This window comes from Enhydra lutris, unplaced genomic scaffold, assembly GCF_002288905.1.
Source record: "Enhydra lutris kenyoni isolate GAN:26980312 unplaced genomic scaffold, ASM228890v2 scaffoldscaffold91, whole genome shotgun sequence".
Taxonomy (NCBI): Eukaryota; Metazoa; Chordata; class Mammalia; order Carnivora; family Mustelidae; genus Enhydra; species Enhydra lutris.
Genome location: NW_019154175.1, coordinates 2,597,961 through 2,621,272, shown reverse-complemented (window position 1 = coordinate 2,621,272; position 23,312 = coordinate 2,597,961).

Sequence of the window (23,312 nt, the reverse complement as noted above, 5' to 3'; positions counted from 1 at the left end):
CAATGAAAATATTGATATGATCATATTTAAATATGCAATCCTGCTAGTCATCCTCTATCTGTGCCTCTGTTACTTATTACTTTCCCCTCTTTCTGCTAATTTTGAATTGAGTATTTATTATAATTCCATTTTATTTCCATTCTTGGCTTTTCAGGTTTATCTGTTTAAAAAATGTTTTTAGTGGTTGCTTAGGGTTTATAATGTATCCTTAGCTTATTACAGTCAATCTTTTTTTTTTTTTTTAATCACAGTCAACTTGAAATAGTATTGTACCTTTCACATATAGTGTAAGAGCCTTTCAGTCAACTTTTTCTCTCTCCAATCTCTTATGTTCTCACACTTCTATATATGTTATAACCCATGAAAAAACTTTATTTTTGCCTTCAATTACCAATTTTCTTTTAAAGTGATTAAAATAAGAAAAACACAGTCTCTTATCTTTACCTTTATTATTATTATTATTATTTTACCATTTCCAGAGCTCTTTACTAATTTTTGCAGATTTACTAAATTTTGCAGATCCAAATTTTCCCCATGATGGTTGCAAGTGGTGGTCAGAGGCAGAGGCAGGATTTAGGGATGGGCAAAAAGGATGAAGGGGAGTGGGAGGCTTTCTAGTTAGGGAATGTTTAAGTCACCAGGATAAAAGGCACAGCATAGGCAATATAGCTGATGGTAGTAGCATTGTGTGGTAGCAGATGGTAGCTGAACTTGGGGTGAGCACAGCATAACATAGAGACTTGTCAAATCACTGTGTTATACATGGAAACTAGTATGATATTATATATCAACTGTACTTTAATTTAAAAAAATCCCTTTGGATAATGATCCTTCTGTGGAAGAGCTTCTGTTAACACCTCTTGTAGTGTAGTGCTGCTTTCAGTGCATTCTCTCTGTTTTTGTTGGCCTCAAAAACCTACTTAGCATTCATCTGAAAGATGTTTTGGCTGCATATACAATTCTCTACTGATTATTTTGGTTACCTGTGCCATTAATTACTAGTTAGAATAATGTAACAATTTTTAGTTATGATTATGGATTTTTCTATTTCTATTTACCTCTGTCAGTTTTGGGGTTCATGTGTTTTTAAGATTTGTTATTAAGTGCATAACATTTAAGATTTTTCTGTTATGACCCTGTATATACTTGAAATTTGGTGAATAGATCTTAAAAGTTCTCACCGCAAGAAAAAAAAGTTCTAACTATATGATGTGATGAATGTTAATTAAATTTATTGTGGTAAGGATTTATAGTATATGTATGTCAAATCATTATCCTATTTAACTTAATCTTATATCTCAATAAATCTGCAAACAAACTTGAAAAAAGAACTCCATAAATTGACCCTGTCATCTTTGGGAAATATTTTTCTTTGTCTCTAGTAATTCTCTTTGAAAATTTTGATATTAATATGGCCACACCAGCTCTCCTACGCTTAGTGTTTATATAGTATACTTGCTTCCTTTTTTTAAAAATTTATTTATTATTTGAGAGAGAGAGAGCAAGTAAGTGAGTGAGCAGGGGGAGGGGCAGAGGGAGCTGAAGAGAAAGAACCTCAAGCAGACTCCCCACTGAGTGTGGAGCCCATTGCGGGGCCTGCTTTCTATTGCTGCCTGAAAATATTACCACACACTTAGTGACTGAAAACAAAGCATATTGGTTATTCACAGTTCTGTGGGTCAAGAGTCTGAACGTGGCTTAGATGAGTTCTCTGCAAAGTTACAATAACTGGGTTCTCACCTGAAGACTTGACTGAAGAAGGATCCACTTTGAAGCTCATGATATTGGTGGAACTCAGTTACTGTTATCCTGTTGGACTAAGGGACTCAATTTGGGGCTGGTAGCTGACTACAGACCGCTGTCAGTTCCTAGCTGATTGCTGGCTGAAAGCTACCCTCAGTCCTTATCACAAATGGCTTATATTTTCCCCATGTTTTATTTTCAACCCATGACTTCATGTTAAAGTGTGCTACCAATAAATAGCATATGTTTTACTTTTTATTATCCGATCTGGCAATCTATACCTTCTAATTGGGGAGTCTAGTACACTTTAATTTAATAAAGTTATTGATACATTTGTATTTGAGTCTTATGTGTTTTTAAAATTTGTCCCATGTGTGTTTTGTTACTCATTTTTTTGTATTCTACCTGCTTTCTTGGTGAATAAAGTGATTTTTAAAGTAATCTATTCTGTCTCCTCTACTGGCATACCTCATTTTATCGGGCTTCACTTAATCACACTTCACAAATACTGCGTTTCTTACAGATTGAAGGTTTGTGGCAACCCTGCATTGAGCAAGTCTATTAGCACTGTTTTTCCAACAGCTTTTGCTCACTTTGTGTGTTTGTGTCACATTTTGGTAATTCTCACAATATTTCAAACTTTGTCATTATTATTATTATTATATTTGTTGTGGTGATCTGTGATCAGTCATTATGATCACTGAAAGTTCAGATGATGGTTAGAACTTTTTAGCAATAAAGTGTTTTTTAATTAAGGTGTGTATATTTTTCTTAGACATAATGCTATTCCACACTTAATAGAATACAGTATAATGTGAATGTAACTTTCATATGCACTGGGAAACCAGAAAAGTCATTTGACTCTCTCTACTTTGATATTTTCTTTTTTGCAATGGTCTGGAACAGAACGTGCAATATCTTCAAGGTATGCCTGTATTAAGTTTTATATGATGCCCCTTTGTATTATTTGTGTATGTATATGTGGTTTCACAAGAGATTACAACATGTACTTTTAATGTATCCGAAATATTCTACTTTTAAAAATATTCTACTACTTGTTAAACATTTTAAAACCTTGGAATAATATGCTTCCAATTACCAACTCTCTGCCTTTGGGGCTGTTTTTGTGATATATTTTACTTTTACATAGATTAAAATCCCCCAAATATATTGCTATAATTTTTACTTTGAACATCTAACTATATGATTTACTGTCATATTCACCATTTCTAGTGTCCCTTATTTCTTCCTGCAGAACAAGGTTTTTATCTGGTGTCATTTCCTTTCAGCTTGAAGAGCTTTATTTATTATGTCTCATCATGCACATCTGCTGAAGCAAATTAAGCATTTGTTTGGAGGAACTTGTCTTTATTTTACCTATATTTTTGAAGGATATTTTCTCTGGGTATGGAACTCTAGGTTTGTTTTGTTTTGTCTTGTCTTTCAGTGCTCTAGAAATATTATTCCATTGTCTTCTGACCTGCATGATTTCAGATGAGAGAGCACCTGTGATTCTTATTTTTATTTCTGATGTAATGAGTCTTTTTTATTTTCTGTCTGCTTTCAAAAATGTATCTAAATGTGGTTTCCTTTGTACTTATTCTGCTTATGTTTTCTGAACTCATAACTATGAACTCATAACTATGGGTTTTTTTCTTTCATCCATTTCTTTTGCTTCTTTCTTCTTCTCTCTTTTTCCTGGGGTTCCAATTTTAGAAATGTTAGTTTATTTAATTATGTATCATATAGCTGAGAGCCTCTGTTCATTAAACAAACAACAACAAAAAAAAAAAACTTTTTTTTTTTTTTTCTGTTTAGGTTTGTCTTTAATTTTTATTCACCTGACATCAGGTTCATTGATTCTTTTCTTTGGTCTTTTTGTTGATAACCCACTGAAAGAAAGAATTCTTCTTTTCATCCACTATATTTTTCATTACTAGCATTTCTATTTGGGCTTTTTTTTTTTTCATAGAAAATAGAAATGCCTCTGCTGAATTTCCCTCTCTATATTCTTATGTTGTCCACAAAATTGTGTAGCATATTAATCATAATTATTTTAAAGCTCCTTTCCTAATTTTAATATATGATCATCTCTGTGACATTTTTTAAAAGATTATTTATTTATTTATTTGACAGAGGGAGAGAGATCACAAGTAGGCAGAGCAGGCAGAGAGAGGGGTGAAGCAGGCTTTCTGCTGAGCAGAAAGCCCGATGCAGGGCTCAATTCCAGGACTCTGAGATCATGACCTGTGCTAAAGGCAGAGGCTTAACCCACTGAGCCACCCAGGTGCCCCCCTGTGACTGTTTCTATTGACTCTTTATTCTCTAGATAATAATTCATATCTTTTTGCTTTCTAAATAGCCCATAAAGTTTTTTTTTTAATTTAGAAAGAGTTTAAAACTTATGGAAGGATTCCAGTGATAGTGTAGAAAATTGTAAGATACCCTTCCTCCAGATTCCCCTAATGTTAATATGTTATATAACCACATAGTACAATGATCAAAACTAAGAAATTAACATTAATACAATACTATTCATTGTACTATAATTTTTATTCAGATTTCCCTAGTTTTTCTACATATGCCCTTTTCCTGTTCCAGGATCCAATATAGATAACACATTGCATTTATTTGTCATGTTTTCTAGTCTCTTCCAATCTGTGAAATTTCCTAAGTCTTTCCTTGTCTTTCACAGCCTTGACATTTTGTCTCATGGCTTTTGAATGACTCTCAGACATCATGGATAAAAATACAGCAGAAACTGAAGTAAATAATGCTTACTCCAGAAATAGGACATCCTCTTTTTCTCTGTCAGCCTTCCGGTTTGTGAGTTTGAGTTGATCTAGTTTGTTGTTGAGTTGAATCAGGGCTGGACTGTAGTTTATCACAGGCTTAAACTGATTTGAAGGCAGGGTTAGAATCTTACCTTTACCAGGGACTGAGGTCTGAATTCCTAGAGGGTTTGTCTCAATTCTCCTGCTCTTTGGGTTTTAACAGCTTACACATGTTTATATTTCAAGACATTGACAGCTGTCTTATTCTTACCCCCAATATTCTGTGTGAGCACTTAAGGAAAGTCAGTGGAAAAGTTCGTGAGTGGATTTAGACTTTATTTCTAGGGCCTCTACAGGTTCTAACCATCATTCCTATCTAATTGCAACCCTTAGAAATTCATTAAAATTTTAGCTGTTTTCTTCTTACACGTATCTATGATGGCTTTCTCCTTATGCCACTATTTTCTAATGATAAAAATATCATTTTGGGGTGCCTGGGTGGCACAGTTGGTTAAGCATCAGATTCTTGGTTTCCACTCAGGTTGTGAGCTCAGGATCAAATCCCATGTCTGGCTCTGCACTCAACATGGAGTCTGCTTGAATTTCTCTCTCCCTCTTCCTTTGCCCCTGCCCCCTAAAATAAATAAATAAATCTCTTAAAAATATCATTTATATGAGTCTCTTCTTTCCTAGGAGGGCCATGAGATTTTCTGAATTTTAGTTTATTAGCTTTTTGTGTTCATCTTTGGCTCTTTGATTGGCTTAAGAATTATGATATTGTAGGTTATTCATCTTGTTCTTAGTGTTAGAATGCTAGCAACATGTTCTTATGATTTTCTATGACTTTTATAGAAGTTGAAGTCAGATTTTGTTATTTTAAGGTTCTGAATTTTTTAACACAGAATTATCTAGAATATATCTTGATTGAAGCATTGGAAGTTTGCACTTTCTGGTCATCTATACCTCTAACTCCTTTATCCATAAATCTAATTTCTTTTTTACATCATGTCAACAAAAATCCATTCTTTTACTGGCTTCCAGAATAAATCAGCTCACTTCGCACTTTTAGTAGGATTTAACTGATATTTTAAGTGGTCATTCGGAAGAGGTTATTTTATAGAACTTTGTCCTGTTGTCATCTTTCCTTCTCCATTCTCCTTTTTGTTTTTCTCTATTCTTCACCCTCTCCCTCCTGACCTCACTATTGAGATACCCTTATTTTCTTTCTTTATTAGGCTGAGCATTCAATCTTAACTTACATTTCCATACTTGTATCATAAGGAGTTTGGTAAAACAATATATGTTCCATGTAATAAAATATATATCCTCTTACTTAAGGAAAGAGTTGGGTTTATAATTGCAAACTCTTCTTCCTATAATGTTATGAAAGGAATGGATGTCTGTGTGTTATAAGATTGGATTATATGACTCCTAAAACTCCTTCAAGTCTGGGGGCCATAGAGAAACATACAGGTAGAGGAAGAAAAGAGAGAGTTGAAAATGAAAACAATGTTTTCTGCATGTCTACTACAAATTCCAGGATAATAATACTAGTAACATTCCTGAATATTATTTAATGTTTGTTATTTCTCAGGTACTCTGCTTAGCACTTCTACGAATTATGTAATTTCATCCTACCTTTGATGTCCTATTATCATCCCATCTTATAGATGAGGAAATCAAGTCTTGGGAAGGTGAGGTTTCTCACTCAAAATCCCTTGTCCGGTGATTAGCAGGGTGTGGAGCAGGAACTGAACCCCAGCTGGGCTGACTCAAGAGCCTAAGGGCTTAATCACTCTTAAAATGCCAAGCACTTTTTATATACTTCCACAATTCTCATAACCTTAGAAGGTAGGTAATTTTACCTCTGCATTTTACAACTAAGAAAGCTCAGAGAGGGTAAGAACTGATTCGCCCTTGGTCACACATCCAGCAAATAGCAGAGAGCCAGGGTAAGACTGACTGTGTGTAGCCCTTAAGGTTCTGTTCTTTAGACAGTGCCCTTGGCATCTAGCTGGGTGGGTTTATGTAACAGGTGGTGACAGCACCTAGCCAGAAGGCCAAGCAGTTTACCGAAATTGTACCATGAGGGCAAAGATCAGAGGTTCTGGGCCAGAACCCACCTCTGTGGCTTCCTTATCTCTGTAATTATAATTCCCTTCAAAGCAGCAGCCTCTTTCCTTTACCTCAAAGCTGGCTGGCAGTTCTCACCCCCTTGGGACTCCCTTGGGACAGACCGTTGGCTGACAGTGGCCTTGGACAGCAGTTGCAAGGAGCAGGAGACTCAGGAGTATTGGACAAAGTCAATACCAGGCATGTTTGGGCTAATGTATCCCTGAACCAGACCTGAAACTGTGGAATCAGCGGCTGGATCTGCAGTGATGGTAGGTGGATGAACAGATGTACCTTGACTGAAGTTAGAGCAACATCTGGCGAACCTGGCCCATTGCTTCGTAATTAATCTTAGTGTTGAATCTAATGACAGGATGGGATTGAGAAATTGAGCAATTTGATTGGACACATTTTGATAGTTTAATTTTCAATAACACATGGTCAGAGCTTGTTCACATAATTACTAAATAGATTAATATGCCAATATCTCTGACCAGCTGGAAGGGAGAGATTTAGGCCTTCAAAGATCTCTGATGGGGCTTTAAATTAAAGCTGACGTTCTGGAGAGAATGGGGATGCAGGCGTCTCGAGAATATGAAGTCCATTCAGGGCTAGCGGTGAAGGCCTTAGAAACAGCAATTTAATCATTATCCTTAAAAATAAGCTTTTCATGAGTTGACTGCCTATGGCATCCCAATTTGTCTGCAGACACTCTATACCATAAGTTACAGGACCTTTGGGAGACCCGTCAGCCCTCTCTAAGGTGTTTGAAATCACTACCACCATGCTCATGATAGAGGTTAAGAAAAAGTATTCAAATGAGTCAACAGGTGCCACAGAACGTGGCCTGGTACCCATTGTCCCCTGAGCCTGTGGCCTCTTCTTTCAGCCTGAGTGTTTCAGACAATCTAGTTGCAGTTATCTGTAAAGAACAGAAAGGAGGAAGCTAAATGACCCCACACCGCTGATCTTCAGTCCAGGATCCTACAGCACAAAGGAGCCAAGAAGCTGAGACTATTTTTCTTTGTGGAAAGAAGAGGGCAAAGATTTGTCAGTAAAAGAGGACAGGAGCAGAGCCAGTGCAGGTGCGTGACACAGGAAACAAGCAAGCACACTCCTCGGCTGGAGGGCCCCAGCTCCCGAACCACAGGATTAAGTTACTTAACAAAGAGGAGCCTCCATTTTCCCACCTGTAAAATGGAGCCTTTGTTGTGCTGGTCCTGGAGGTAAGGCCCATAACAGCAAGTGACACACAGTCAGGCTTAACAAATGTTAGGCAGGTTAAAGAGACCTGATCCTGGAGGATTTCTACGGACTATTTCCAGTTGCAGAACTCAGGATGGGTGGCAGGGAGAGCAACATATTTTTGTGGGGAGGTGGAAGGGGTAGTAAGTGTCTGGGGGTAGGGATTCATTTCAGAGAAAGCAAGGAGATTAGTGCCCATTTTCCCTGGTCCAGAGTCATGTCATTAACCCTCAAGTCCCTCTACTTTGAGTTGAGTCAGTGCATCTGACAAGGGCAAGGGGAGACCGCAGAGCTTCTGAGAACAGAGGCTGGGTCTGACTCACTTAATTGGTGAGGGTGACACTGCATGATATCAGTGACTTTTGTTTGTGTGACTCAATCTTCCAAGCTGACCACCCCTCTCTAATTTTATTCCCGCTTTCTTTTCATTGGAAGGAAGAACCACTCTAGCCATTGCTTAATGAGTGGCCATCAGGTATTTAGAAAAATTGACTGAGCATCCCTGTGGGCCATGATCTGGAGGCCTCGTCCTTTCCCTGCTCCCTGCAGCCTGGGCGTGAGCGCCCCAGCCCCAGGAAAGGCTGCCTGGGTGGCCCCCGCTTCCATCAGAAGAGAGAGTGAGCATGTCCCAGAGCATGTGGTCTCCTTGGGGTCCATAAGAAGGCTGGAGGCGGTCCTCCCCAACGCAAGTCAAGAGGACCGTAGAAGGTAGGGCTATTTCTTTCTCCCTCTGCCCTTTTTTTCTTGACTTTTAGGGCTACAGCTGCTCAGCACCGTGAGTGTTGTGGACACTTGAAAAAGCTTTTGGGGAAAATGCCCCCCCCCAAAAAAAGTGGAAACATCAGAAGAAGAAGGAATCGAGCTACACACCAGCCCTGACTCCCTCCTGCAGCCTCCCTCCTGCCTTCCTGCCCCCCTCCCACTGGCTGCCCCCCTTCTTTCACTTTCTCACATATGCTTCAGAAATCAGAGACTGTCATCAAGGCCATTAGCAACATCTATTCTGGGGATGTTCAGTACAAAGCTGAGACGTGGTATTTACTGCTGACTGACAAGTGAAACGTTTTAGCTGTCGCTGGTTGGGGACGCAGCGGAGAGGCTGAAGAAAGTCTGCCCCTGTTCTTCCATTTGTTAATTTAGCGGGGGGGGAAGCTGTTTTAAGTGAATTTGGTGCCGGGGGGGAAAGGGTTGTGATTGGCAGCCCCTGGGGGTCCCCCTTGAAAGCCAGGGCACTGAAGGGGGTCTCTCTCTCAACCACCACCTAATTGTCTGTCGGTTCTTTCATGTCTGCCTCACCTGTTCAAGCCCTCAGAGGCCCTATGATAACAGCAGTGATGTCTGTGAGGATGATATCCCTCGAGTCTGCCTCCGAGGAGGGCCAGCTGCATGGGTTAGCCACCCCTGGGGGAAGAACTTATTTTGTGAATTTCCTTCTAGCTATGAGAAGAGGGCAAAGTCATTTTCTTCCCCTGGCAGGAAATTCGATCCCATTCAACAAACACGTATTGATTTATTGAGCACCTACTGTGTGAGAGTCTATCCCCCATGCTGAGTCAATGAAAGGCTCATGTGGAGCCGAGGAGACATGGCCCAAGGCCGAGCAGATGCGTGGGAAGGAGGAAAGGGGAGCGATGTGTTGAGCCACTGTGTAGGGTAGGGCTGGATTTGGGAGTCAAGAGAGCCCTCCGTCTGGATGCCAGCTTTGCCACTTACCAGGCGCATATCGTGTGGCACGTTATTTCCTCTCAGCCCGGGTCTCCTCTCCTAGGAAGTGGGCTTAGTAATAGCTCCTGGGTCGAGGTAATAGAAGGAAAGCATCAGCAAAGAGCCAGTGCTCGGCAAATGGAGGGCTGTTACTGTGTGTCGGGTGCCAGCTAACCCCAGCAAGTTGGCTAGGAAATCCAGCCTTCTGCTCCGAGATGTGTCCCTCGCACGCAGCTTTTGTCGGTCTCTAAGTGCACATGGGGTGAGGGACCCCTGTCTGAGGTCCACCTCCGCCTCTCCATGAAATATTCAGAGTGTCTGTGATCTGCTGACAGAGTCATTAGCTCCGCCTCTCGTTCCTCTGCCACGGAAAGGAGGCGATTCATTAATATTTATTCATCTTGATTTGCTTTGTTTTTCTTTAAAAAAAAAAAAAAAAAACTCATTTCAGGATTTATGGGATCATTTTGTAGAATGCATAACTCACGCTCCGTGTGTCCGGGCAGGCTGCATTGCCTCAAGCTAAATCTTTCCGGGGCAGAGGAGGTCAGGGTTTACCCAGGTCCAGCCGGGTTCTGTTTGATCAGACCCCCCGGGCAGAGGCGTTTAGGGGAGTCTTTGACCCCTCTGCACGGTGAGCCTCCAGGTTCTCTCACTGTGACTGGGAACAACCAACCGCTCCCCACCCCCGTCTTCGTCTGAAGCTGCTTCCCAACTTTTGGAGTCCCCGAAAAGGAGTCACAACAGGCCCTTCACTCAGACAAGGCGTGCACAGCCTCCTCTGGCCCTGCTTCCTTCCAGGAGCGCACACATTTGTGCCAGACCTGGAGAAGCTGGACCTGCAGGGACCAGTTCCTGTTTCCCTCCATCTGCAAACAGCATCCACGCAGCCAGATGGGCCAGTGCGTGAGGAGACTGGGTTCCAGCCTCAACGAGAGAGCTTTCCTCTCTCCTTCAGGCCATGCAGAGCATCAGGATCTCTGAGTCCGAGGTGGACCCCTCTGCAAGGCCAGCCTCCTGGTGCACAGACCGGTTCACATCCAGAAGCCCCCCCGTGTCCCCGCCCAGGCAGCATCCCACCGCCCCCCTTTCCTGGCTGGCATTCTGTCTTCCCAAAGCACCGCCTGCCTCTGTTATTGATGCTACCACACAGACAGCATCCTGTCTGGCTCTGATGTTCTGCGCTGCACCTTAAGTTAGAGGAGAGAGAGTCGGAGCCAGGGAAGGGAGAGCACGTCCAGCGTCCATGGGACAGGAGCGCCTCAGCCAACTCTGGCACACCCCTGGGCACTGATGGGTGCCGGGGCTGGCTCGGAGCCTGGTGAGGTTCGTCTGAGGGTCTGCTAACGTGAAGTCTGTCAGCACGCACTAAAGGACGGAGGGGGATTTGGTGTCTCTACAGCAATTATGGGGGTGGGGGTGCTTACAGGATATTGCCGATGAAAATAAAACCTGAAAATGTGCCCCTGACATGTGACTGCTTTATTCTCTGCTTTATTCTCTGCTGTCAGATAGGAAAGGGAGACAGTTTGCTCTGTGTTTTATTCAGGTTTTTTGAAAAGGAAGGCAAACTGACAGACAGGCAGAGACAGATACAACGAGACGCAGAAGGAGACTTGAAGTTCAGGAAGAGAAAAAGATTACAAATAGGCAATGATCCCAGAGGCTGCAGAAGCTCTTTTTTTTTTTTTTTTTTTTTGCCTTGTCGTAGAGAGTCTGCAGTCTAGCACATCCGCTAGAGGGTGGGGGTGGGAAGTGGGGCTGGCTGTAGCTGGACCAGTGTCCCAGGGCACAGCTCCCTTTCTTTAACCAAAAGGGTTACTGGACCCGGCAGGAAAGATCCCGAAGTCCAGTGCTGCTGTGACTGGTGCTCTGAAGCTGTTCCCGGGGACCCAGGCAGGGGACCCAGCAGGGGAGCTGGCCCGGAGCCAGGTCACAATGCAAATGGCGGGGCTCTTCACCCCAGCTGGTGTTCTTTACACTGGCTGGCGCTCAAGGAGCGGGGACCCCATTCCTGTTTTAAATAATCCAAGCCATCAGCAAATCCCGATTAAGTATTTTCCACTCTTTGTCAAGGACCCTGTAAGCAACAGGGAAGTGTTAAGCTTTGTTTCTTATTTTAAGGGTATTATATGGTCAGTAGTCACATCAGTACACCAACCAGTGTTTAAATAAGATGACAAATGTGGCAGAAGTTGAGAGAAGCAGGTAAGAGGAAGGCTGGAGTGTGCAAGAAAGGCTTCCTAAGGGAGAGTAGGGCTTGCTTGGGGCCTTGACGGGTAGAAAGAATTTAGAGGAGCAAGAGGGGCACCTGGGTGGCTCGGTGGGTTAAGCGCCTGCCTTCGGCTCAAGTCATGATCCCGGGGTTCTGGGATTGAGCTCCACATGGGGGTCCCTGCTCAATGGGGTGTTTGCCTTGCCCTCTGCCCCGCCCCCTGCTCATGCTCTCTCTCTCACTCTCTTTCTCTCTCTCCCAAATAAATAAATAAATAAATAAATAAAATCTTGAAAAAAGAGAGAATTCAGAGGACCAAGACACCACAAAGGAAAGGAGCAACCTGTGACGAGGTTGTATTTTCGGGAATAATTCATGAGGCAGGAAGACCAGGCTGCCTGAACGCTGTGGGAGTGGCCTGGGTTATACAGTAGGGGGAAACCAATGCTGAGGGGTAACATGGCAGACAGCAGTGCACACCTGCGGAGAGTCCCAGCCGGCAAGTGGCACTGTGAGGGAGACAGGATTCTACAGGTCAATGAGCTTTAACTGTCTTTCTGAGGCTAGCTATTCGTGTCTGTATTTTTAAGGCTCTGAGTAGTCCTGCAATAAAGAAATCCTTTCAGTTAATTTAATCTAGAATTTTTCAAATGTAGGTTGCTACAGGTATACATATATACTCACACATATATTTTATGGATATATATATGTGTGTGTGTGTGTGTATGTATGTATGTGTATATATATGTGTACATATATATATGTATATATATATATATATGTGTATATATATATATATATTTAGTATCTATCACCAAGCCTCAGAACTAGTGTTCTATGACTCACACAGGAAACACAAGCAAGAAAGCCAGTGTCTTGGGCTTTGAGGTCAGATCGTCTCTGTCTCCACCTTGGCTCTTATTCACTATGACAACAGTCCCACAGATGGTCATGGGGGTAGAATGTAGAGTAAGACAGAGGTCTTGCTAGAGTCAGCACCGACGAGAGGCCGGCAGCTCCATGTCGCTGAGGGCTGCCAGGACGGGTAGGGCGGCTTCAACTTGAAAAGTTAGAAAAGAAGAGTCTTAACTAGGGGTCCACACAATGAAGCAGCTGTTGACAGATGTGTCTGGAAGGAGTGGCAGGAGGGGTGGGGGTCTGGGAGAGAACGCTCCTTAAGGTTGGTCCTCGTTTCTAAAAGCATCTCCTTCCCTGGCACACTCTCTACTCCTTTGCAGCAGGGTTCCCAGCCAAACAGACCAGCTGGGGGACTCGATGCTACAGGTAGAGGTTATGGGATGAAGCAAGCCTGCGTGCTGGTTTTTCTGAAGTGGAAGCAGGAGGGGCCGAGGGCCTGGTGGGCAATTATGTTGTAGGCTGAGCCTGACAACGTGGGGCTGGGGAGGCGTGCCTCCTCTTCCGTGACTTGGACATGGTGAGAGCCCCAGCTCCCCGGGGACTGATGCGTGAAGATCCAGCCCAGGCAGGCACTGTCTGGACCCTCACACGCATCAGCACATCATCAGCTTGGGAAGCGATTGACAGGGACTAAAGGGCAGGCATGTCTGCGTATCTCGTCATGCCCTGCCATGCCTCCTCACCCGCTTTCTCCTTCCAGCACCTTCCCCATTCAGGAGGCTGCGCACAAAACTAGTCTCATTCACCAGGTACTCCAGCCACCAGGAGGCTGAGGTGGGTATTTCTTTTCCCTGGAGCTCATGCATATTCTCTCTTTCTCTCTCTGCTTTTATCTTATTGACTTTCAAATTCAAAAACAACAAACACTTACTGAGCACTTGCTTTAGACCAGTCACTTTGCCAGATGCTCTATTTTATTTATTTAATAAATGCTTATGTAGCATTTACAGTATGTCGAAAACTATTCTCAAAACTTTTCAAATATTAACTCAATCCTCCTTACAATGCTTGAAGTGTTACTATTATTATTCCCACTTTACACTTGCAGAATGGAAGTGCACTTCCCAAGCTAGGCAGGATGGGTAAGCGGAGGCAGACACAAGAGGCCAGCTTAGGAGTCAGGATGCTGAGATTTCCTGATAGGCACTGAGAACTCCTATCAGGGCTCTGGTTGGGACAGCTCTCCATACCCTGCTAGATGAGCCTGGAGGAGAGAACCTGGGAGCCTATTTTTTTGCTCAAACTTTAATATGCGTGTTGATCTCCTGACTCCATTAAATGCAAATTCTGATGGTAGGTCTGGAGTGGGGCCTGAGCTTGTGCATTTCCAACAAGCTCACAGATGCTGTTGGTGTCACTGATCTGGGGACCACATTGACCCTGTCTACTGGGGACCTATTGTCTGTGAGTTTCAGGCATGTGTTTGTGGTAGGTGGTTGTGGTTTACAGAGATCTCGATTGGTGTGAGCTGCTACTAATTCCGGAAGGGTGGGGAGGAAGGGCCAGGATTCTGTCTGAGAAGAAGCAAAAGGCTTTCCTCTGCCAGTTTTCCAGGACACCTTTGGCCTTGTGCTCCATTCAAAGCCTCCATGCCCTGCCAGGCTCACCTTACACTCCCCTGCTCCGAGCCCTCTCTGACCAGGTCAAGCCCCCAGGCATCTCTCTCCATAGCAACACTTGGCTTGTTATCTCTCACCATCTATCCTCCCTGACAATTGTCTTAGATTGGTTCGGTAATGGCCTTCTCTACGCATGTGCTCCGCCTCCAACTAAACAGCTCCTTATCCACATTGCCTGATATCTGGGATGCCCTCCGACATGTTAACTCAATGAATTAATGAATGAAGCCAGACCTCTTTTAAAACTTTTCTTTCTGGGGCGCCTGGGTGGCTCAGTGGGTTAAAGCCTCTGCCTTCGGCTCAGGTCATGATCCCAGAGTCCTGGGATCAAGCCCCACATCGGGCTCTCCACTCAGCGGGGAGCCTGCTTCCTCTTCTCTCTCTGCCTGCTGCTCTGCCTACTTGTGATCTCTGTCTGTCAAATAAATAAATAAAATCTTTAAAAAAAAAAAACAAAAAAACACTTTTCTTTCTACCGACACTCCCTGGGAGGGATGTTTAACAAAAGTTCCAGGTGTTCAGTAAACATTTCCTGTCTGCTTCACGTTTCGGAGGTCTTTCTCAGCAGCCCAAAGTTCGGGGAAAGAAAGCAGAGAGGGCTGGCTGGAGGAAGCTTCATGGGGCACAGAGACCAATGAAGCAGGCTTGGGAATTTGCTCCACTAATCACGAGGCTGAAAAGTCTGAAGCCTGCAGCCAGGCAGCAGTCCTCGGCCCAGACCAGGGCAGGCAGCTTGCACTCCCCATGGCTTCTCACAGGTCATATTTCAGCCTCAACAAATTCCATAATCTCCTGCTCACATTCCCCTGTTTTTTTCCTAGCCTGTGATCTCAGATCCCCAACAGCATTCATCAAATCCATGAAAATGTCCCCCTCCTGTCCCCTGAGGGGGAGGCTTCACTGGGGGAAACTGGGGATCTAATAAGCTTTCTTGCCATCTAATCAGTTGCCTGCGGCAAACACCAGCAGCCCTGGGCTCCCAGATAGCTGGTGATAGATGCTGGCCGCCACCACTGAGCTGCTCTGCTCGCAGCAGAGCTGTGCTCAGAATGCAGCGGGCAAATTGCATTCTGTTTGCTCACTTTCCCTGGGCAGCTTTTCTCCAGGACTCCTAGGGCTTAGGTAGCTCCAGCTCTATACCCCTGGAAGAAATCCAGACCTTCTTCTATTTCATTTTGTTTTCAAAGACACCACCATTTTGGGGTGTAGGCTGTCTTCAACCCTCTCCTTTTCCCTGCTGTCCATTTGTCTTTCCCCAAGAGTAGAGGCCAGGGTGTCCGCAGGAATGGGGGACTTTCTGAGTGTTTGTCAGACTTTCAGTTCCAGTGTTGGCCCCAATGCAATGGACATTGGGAAAATCTGGGGTCTCGTGATCCTGAAGCAAAGGTTTGGAAAATGGTTGCTGCTTCCTGGGCTGATGCTTCATTGCAAGAAATGCTCAAGTCCCTATTCAGAAGCAGAGTCAATGGGGCTGGAGTCGTGACTTTCATTTTGACCTCACAGACCCCTGCCCCACTACCCTGAGCTCTGCAGTCGGCCAGCCTCTCCACTGCCGGCTCACGGTGGATCTTTTTCTGCTGGTACTTCTGAGTTCATGTATGGCTGTTGAACAGTCCCCTTGCATTTATCTCCTTCCAGATTTCCAGCTTGATGAAGGCTCAGATGAAGAGTTTCAGAGAACAGATGGGCGGTTGTCATTACACGTTACTGATACACAGAACTGCTTCAGCCTCATGCGTGCCAGTGTGTTCAACCACACTCGTAATTCTTCCTCTGTTCCCCAGCCCGAGCCAGGAGCTCAGCCAGTTTTGGCAAGGAGTGAAAGTATGAGCTTTCTAGGGGCATTTATATAAAACATGCTAGGATTGATGATGAACTAGGGAACAAAACCTTTCTTCTTTGATTGGGGGAGAAAATACTGTTTTTCTCCAATTCCCTTGCAAGATCTAAAATCAGAAATCAAAAATATGCTCGCCTAACTTGGGTGTCGCTGCAGTTGGTTAATGTGGGAACTTTCTGGAGATGGGCTTCTTTGTCTGGTCTCAGAGCTCCCCGGTGGACTGTACTTGGTGCATGTTCTAGCAACCCCCACAAGGTCACAGCCCTGTACCAGGACAGAAAGCCTCGGGCATCTTACATTTTGCCTTCATTCATCTGGGAGAGGAACACACTCACTGACCAGAGATGAGAAGGGGCTAGTCAACGACTAGTTAGTAGAAAAACTGGGAACTGAACTCATGTCTTGGTCAATGTTTTTTCAGGGAAGGACACAGATTCCATGTTGTACACTAAGGAATTTTTAATTTTTTTTCTAGAGGAAAGGTAATAAAGGTGGCTTCTTAATAAAATTTTATATGAAGACTCAGAATTTTCCTTTAAGCCTGGCATAGTTTAATAATGTCACATTAGGAAAGAACATCGACTATCTCCTGGACAAGCTAATACTTTCTGCAAAAAATTCACTTTGCGTCTCTTCAAATGGTCTGAAGAGAGGGAGGGAAAAACCATTTTTCTTGAACTCTCTTCCTAAATGAAACTTGGTCCTGAGGCTTTCAAAACCTTGACCGAAATAGTGAAGCTGGAAAACCTCATTTGAAAGTTGGCCCAGGGTCTGAATTTGTCCTTTTCCTGTCCTGTGAGAAGTGGACACCTGCATACACTTTTCACACAGTGTTCCAGGAAATCCTTTGCGTGGTACGGAACTTTGAAACCCAAGCACCAGTCTGTCATGGAGAAGACTGCCATGGGGAGGGGCGTTTGTTGCAAGGGGCTGACCCGTCCTCTGTGACCTGGTAAGAAGTCTGTGTGGTGAGCTGCACGGCAGATCTTCACACTCTTTCCACAGAAGGAACGTTTCTTTCCGAGGCATGTGTTTGAACTGAGCTATGCCCACAGATCATGGCTTGTTCTGTAGATGCGTGAGTCCTTGTTTGAAGTGACGCTCACAGGAGATGGAGAAGCCAGGCCCCGGAAACGACGGGAAGGTGCTGCGGGCATACTCTTCACCTCATGCTAGAGAAAAGACCAACCAGAGGAAACCATCAGGAATCAGAAAACAGCCTGCACGCTTTTGGCATTTGCCCACCATAGCATGGCAGGCAACTGAACCAAGCAAACTTTAAGAAACGCCCAGAGTGGAAAGTAGCAGGGGGAAGGGATAAAAGGCTATTATAGATTCTCAGGCCTTCGGTGAGGAAAGCCTGGGATGGTCAGGACTCACCATGAGGGACAAGGACCAGGGAAGTATGGCGTGGATTTGGTGGCCGACAGCATCTCGGGATTAAGCATAACTACTGACAGACCCTATCTCCAAGAGTTGGAGCCTGCTTGATCTATACAGCTAACTAAGCAAAGGCATTTGGAGAAGGGGAGTCATCGGAGATCTGCCTCTGCTCTCAGAGGGGATAGAAACTCTCACCCCAACAACACGACTAGCCACCCCAGTAGATGTCCGCCCCCTTCCACAAAAGGTAGGTCTTAACTGATGTGCTGCCACAGGACCCTTATGTATTTTACTGTAGGTTCACCTAAAAAAAAAATGTGTTTTGTGAAAGTCTGCAGTGAGAAGATGAGAGCTGCCCGATGCGCTGTCACAAACAAGAGAAAGGAAGAGACAGACTTCTCTTTATGGAGCAGACATCTTCTTGATAAATTTACATAAATTGATTTTTTTAAAGTTGGAAACCTTTCTCCCCATTATTCTTATTTTCCCCTCAAATCAATGAATGCATCTCAGTTTGATTTTCTATAATCAGGGGCTTGCCATAAGCATCTCTATCCTGCAGTTTAAAACCTGTAAACATTGTATTGCCCCCCCACCCCGGGGGGAAAGGGTGCTTGGAGGTGTGCTTCAATAAGGCACATGGTCAGCACTTACTACATCTTTTTACAGGTTTCCATTTTCATGGAAACAAGTCTTCCGAAAGGGAGCTATTCTTAAAGTCAAGGATTGGATCCTTCTGGAAGCCCCCATTCAGTGCCAGGCGCAGGTGGATGGCGGGGCGAGGCTTTGTCTCCATAGCTTCTTGACAATAACGGGCCCTCCTCACCGGATGTTCAACAGCCCCTGGGAACAATGAACTCACACACCATCAGCCAGCATCAGAAGCCACTTCGTTCTTTTGACCTTGCCTTTCAAAAGCTGATCCTTATTAACCATCAGGATGAGGTGGGGAGTAGCTGAGACAGCCCTCAGCAGCAGGGTGACCCCTGAGTTGTGTCGGCTCCGAGATGATATAACCCCGGAGCTTCAGGGTGGTAAGGGTGGTGATTTAACAAATCATATGTTTAAACAATGTGACGGCACACTGCTGTTTGAGGGGTCTTTGAAGCACATTTCTAAATAATGGGGGAACTAATGAACACCTCTCCCAAGTGTGTTTAAATGACACATGCATTAGGATGGGGAGGGGGCTCTGATACTCCTGCATAATGAACATATTTTCCTGGTCTTTCATCTGCTTTCACTTCATGCTTCGAAAATGGTCACTGAGCGAGCAGACCTCTGGGCACTTTGTAAACAGAAGGAACATGGCAGCCAATGGCCCATCCCTGGCCTTCCAGAGGGGCTCAAGCTAAGGCACTAACACAGAGAGAAGGTTGGGTGGCCCAGAGCCTTCCTGTTCCCAAATCTCAGCCCTCACCTGCCATCTGAAGCATGGCTCCCTCTACAGGGGAGGTGACAGAGGAAGCTGCTCCCGGGTGGTGGTGACACCTTGTCACACATTCGATACCCAGATGAGAGTTGCAGAGAAATATTTGCTGGCAGAGGGTGGGGCACAGGGTTGGCAAGTGTTGATTTAATGCAGCACATTCAGTGGGAGCGAGTCCACGGGTTATGGGCAAATCGCAGGCTGTGACTATGGTGGGAAGTCTTTCTCTGCCACATCCCTGCCTTCATCTTACGACTCCCTATAGGCTAGTGGTTCCCCCACATCTCTAGGTTGCTGGGATTCTCAACCCATGCTTCCACTGGTCCCTCAACTAGCAAGTCTACTCCACTCTTCCCACAGTTCCTACATGTCTTCTCCTCTGCTCTGAAGTCACTTCGTCCAGGAAGGACCATGTTGTGACTCTCGTTGGCCTTAGGCCATGTTCCCTCTGTGGACCCTTCTCCCAATAACTAACTAACTAAATAAATAGAAGTGTATTTTACAACTGCATTGGATTAGAGGCTGAATTTATTGTTATATATTCATTATAATTCTATAATGATATTCATCCCTTTTTTTTCTGATTTTAAAAGAACTTAAAATTTAAAAATGGTCATGGGTTCCAAAAAGCATCATGACCCCGGGGCATGACTCCTGGCCCCAGTGGCTAAGTCGGCTGTGCATCTAAGAGGCCTTTTCTCCCTCCTGCGCCAGTTAGGCAGACCTTCTGGGTTGTTCCCGTAAACATCCCCTCCTTCTACACATACCACACAACTAAACGGGGAGCTTCCTAAGGAGAGGGGAGTGGGCTTTACTCAGTGTGGGCTCCTGTGCCTTACCCGGGACCTACCCCACAGGCTGCCACTCCATTCTTCATGAGCAGGGTAGTTGAGGAAGACAGAGCTTGTGAGATGGTGTCCGGAGGGTGCGGCCACAGCCAACAAGGCAGCACACATGGAGCTTATGGGGCGAGTGGGCAGGATGGTTTTATGGCTTTGCCTTGCTGGCTCTACATTTGCAGAGGGCCTGGCCTGCCTCTGCCCACGGTCCCTCTGTGGATCCAGCGAGAGGAAAGGCTCAGCAGACGTGGGGCCAGTGCCTTGAAGGAGAGGGCCTTTCAGGGCACGGCAAAGCAGCCCTGACTGTGAGGAGGGCTCTGTGTGCCCCCAGAAAATGCAGAAACAAAATCAACACCATAAATAAACTTGAATAATTTTGTAAGGAAGGTTTGGGGTCAGTTTGGCTGGAGGGGAGAATTTAATTGCAAAGCTCCTCTGTCTCAGCTGCCTGAGGCTAGAAATCGGACCAGGAAGACTGGGAGATTGGAGCGTGGATAAGAAGCAGGAACCAAGAGCTGAAGACACGCATGGGAAGGCCTGCGGAGGACTGAGGTTAAAATGAGGCACTTTAGATGAATGCTTTGGATGACCGAGTGGCCCCAGACCTGAAGTGAATGATGATACGTGTTGCATTTCAGATTTCCTCCTATAAAAAATAAAAGCCCAATAGAAGATTGTGTTAACAACCACAAGAATATCATTTGGTATAAAAGAAAAAAAAGTTTAAGGTACGGTCCCTACCATCAAATAGCTTGGAATCTAAACCAGCAAGACAGCTCATGGGTGAATCTGTTGTCAGAAACCAGAGTCGGAAATCAGGTAGACTTGGTAAAGGGCAAAAGACAGGTGGCAAGAGAAGGGAGGGAAACCAGGCTCTTCTGTAGAAGTGGGTTGCAGTGCCTGAACGTTTTTCTCCAGCTGACCGCCCCCAAGGGTGCAAGACTAAGACAGTCTAAGGAATGATTTCTAAATCTTGATCTCCAGGCCTTCTCATTTCTAAGCCCCCACATCCATGTCAATCAACCTGGGGGATATGCATTTCAAAAGAGCCTTCAAATTCTATCCCCTGATTCTGACCCTACTATTCCCCTCGCTCTCCCACTGGTGCCCCTATAACTATTAATGGCACCATCACTGTTCCATCAGAATCAAAGCTTCTGAATCTTCCAAGACTCTCTTCTTTCCCTTGTGCTCTGGTTAATTGGAACTGTGGTCCTCAAGAATTCTTTCTTCAGTGTCACTTGGGTCAGATTCTGTCTTAACTCCCTCAATTTCATCTCATGTCACCTTCTTCTGGACCATTAAAATATTCTAATGGTTTCCTCTTAGAATTATTTCAACAGCCATGCTGACATCAGAGTAATGTTATCTGCTATGTCTTGCCCCAATATCTCCAGCAGCTTTTCACTGTCTCCCAAAAGACTTCACTCAGCCATTCCAGAAAAGTGCTTAAGAAGAAAGGGCTTTGTTGTCACACAGACATAGTTCGAGCCCCAGTTCTATCATTTATTACCTGTTTGACATTCACTGAGTCAACCCACTCTAACGCTGATCATTAAAAAAGGAATAATAATTGTATTTACATCATGGCGTTGTTGAAAAGGTAATTTATACAAAGCGCTTAGCACAGGGCCTGGCACAAGTAAGTGCTGAATAAGGGAGCTATTATTACTAGAAATTATGATTTTTTTTCTTTGCTTCTTATGCATCTGACTATATCTGTCTTAAAAAAAAAATAGCTGACATTAATTCCTCTCTGCTTACTTATGTGCCCACAGGTGAGATTCCTCACTTGCCTGTTGCAGAGTGAGCTCTGAAATTTATTCTGTCACCAAGGCCTGGTATCCAGGATAGTTGTATCACTGGTCCAGAGCCAGCCCTCTGTTTCCTGAGCCATGGGTTCAGGCTTCTTCTTCAGCCCTAGTTAGTTCTGATCCTTTCTTCTACACCGGGGCCTCTTCTGGCACTCCGTCAGATGGACTGCACTTGAAACCCCTCTCATTCTTGTCAATCTGCTATAGCTCTATCATGGGCCCAGAGTTCTGTCTGCTCCCAAAAGGAAGGACCATCCAGACAAGATACAATGTCATCTGTCAAATTCTGAGTGTGAGGCAGCATCTAATGGGGTGTTTAAGGTCATGGTTGTGGAAACCAGATAAACCTCAGTTCCATTTCTTTTTTTTTTTTTTTTAAGATTTTATTTATTTATTTGACAGACAGAGATCACAAATAGGCAGAGAGGCAGGCAAAGAGAGAAGGGGAAGCAGGTTCCCTGCTGAGCAGAGAGCCCGATGTGGGGCTTGATCCCAGGACCCTGGGATCATGACCTGAGCCGAAGGCAGAGGCTTTAACCCACTGAGCCACCCAGGTGCCCCTCTCAGTTCCATTTCTCATTCCAGTGTGACCCTGGACAATTTACCTAACCTCTTACTTCCTCATCTGTAAAATGGAAATGGTTATATTGTCTTATCTTGTATCCTCTTTGCCACAACATGAAATATACAGGAAGTTTATTTAGGAATCTGACCCCAGATACAAGGAACACAAGACACACAGAGTGAAAGCAGGGAGGAGGGGACAGGCAGGGTGATACAAGGAGTTATGGAGTTGAATACTGAGCAAAAGTTGGGTGCTTAACCCCACTGGGTTTTCCAAGGGGGAAATGACATGAAAATGAGAACAAAAGGAGAAGCACATATCCATCATTTCCTGTTACCCTTTGGTCAAGGGACCCCCCACTGGGTCTTACCAGCTGGCACTTCCAGACTAGACTTGTGAGTGCCAAGTTGGAAATGAGAGAAGCTCTGGGGCAGGGAGTGGGGGTGCATGGAGAGGCAGAGATGCAGTGCTATCAGGATGTGCCTGAGCAAAGCTGGTGGAAGCTCTTGGGCCATGGCCCTGCCGAAGAGGTGGAAGTAAGAGGTAGAGCCTAGAGATGCTGCGAGAGAGACAGAGGGATTTCAAGTGTAGTGCATCTGATAGACAGGGGAAGATCCCGTGTAGAAGAAAGGAATATATAACACTGTATATAAAATTTACATATATTATAGTAAATAATTATTAATACATAAAAATTATATATAGTTATATATTATGTATACATAATATATGTTTATTTTTATATATTTATATTTATCATTATAGTATATATTTATTATATATGATTATATATTATGATTATATATATATATATGATTATATATTATATATATTATATATATATATTATATATATCATGATATATATATAATATATATGATTATATATTATTATATATGATTATATATTATATATTATGAACACATCCTGACTGAAAAACCTCCCCAGTGTTTTACATCAAATTAGAATAAAATGCAAAGTCCCTGACCTTGGCCACCATGGCTCTGCATGATCTGGACCTGGGCTGCCCAGGAGACTTCATTTCCTACATTCTTACCTTGGCTCATCCCTCTCCAGCAACACCCTGAAGGCTGGGCCACACACCACCATGC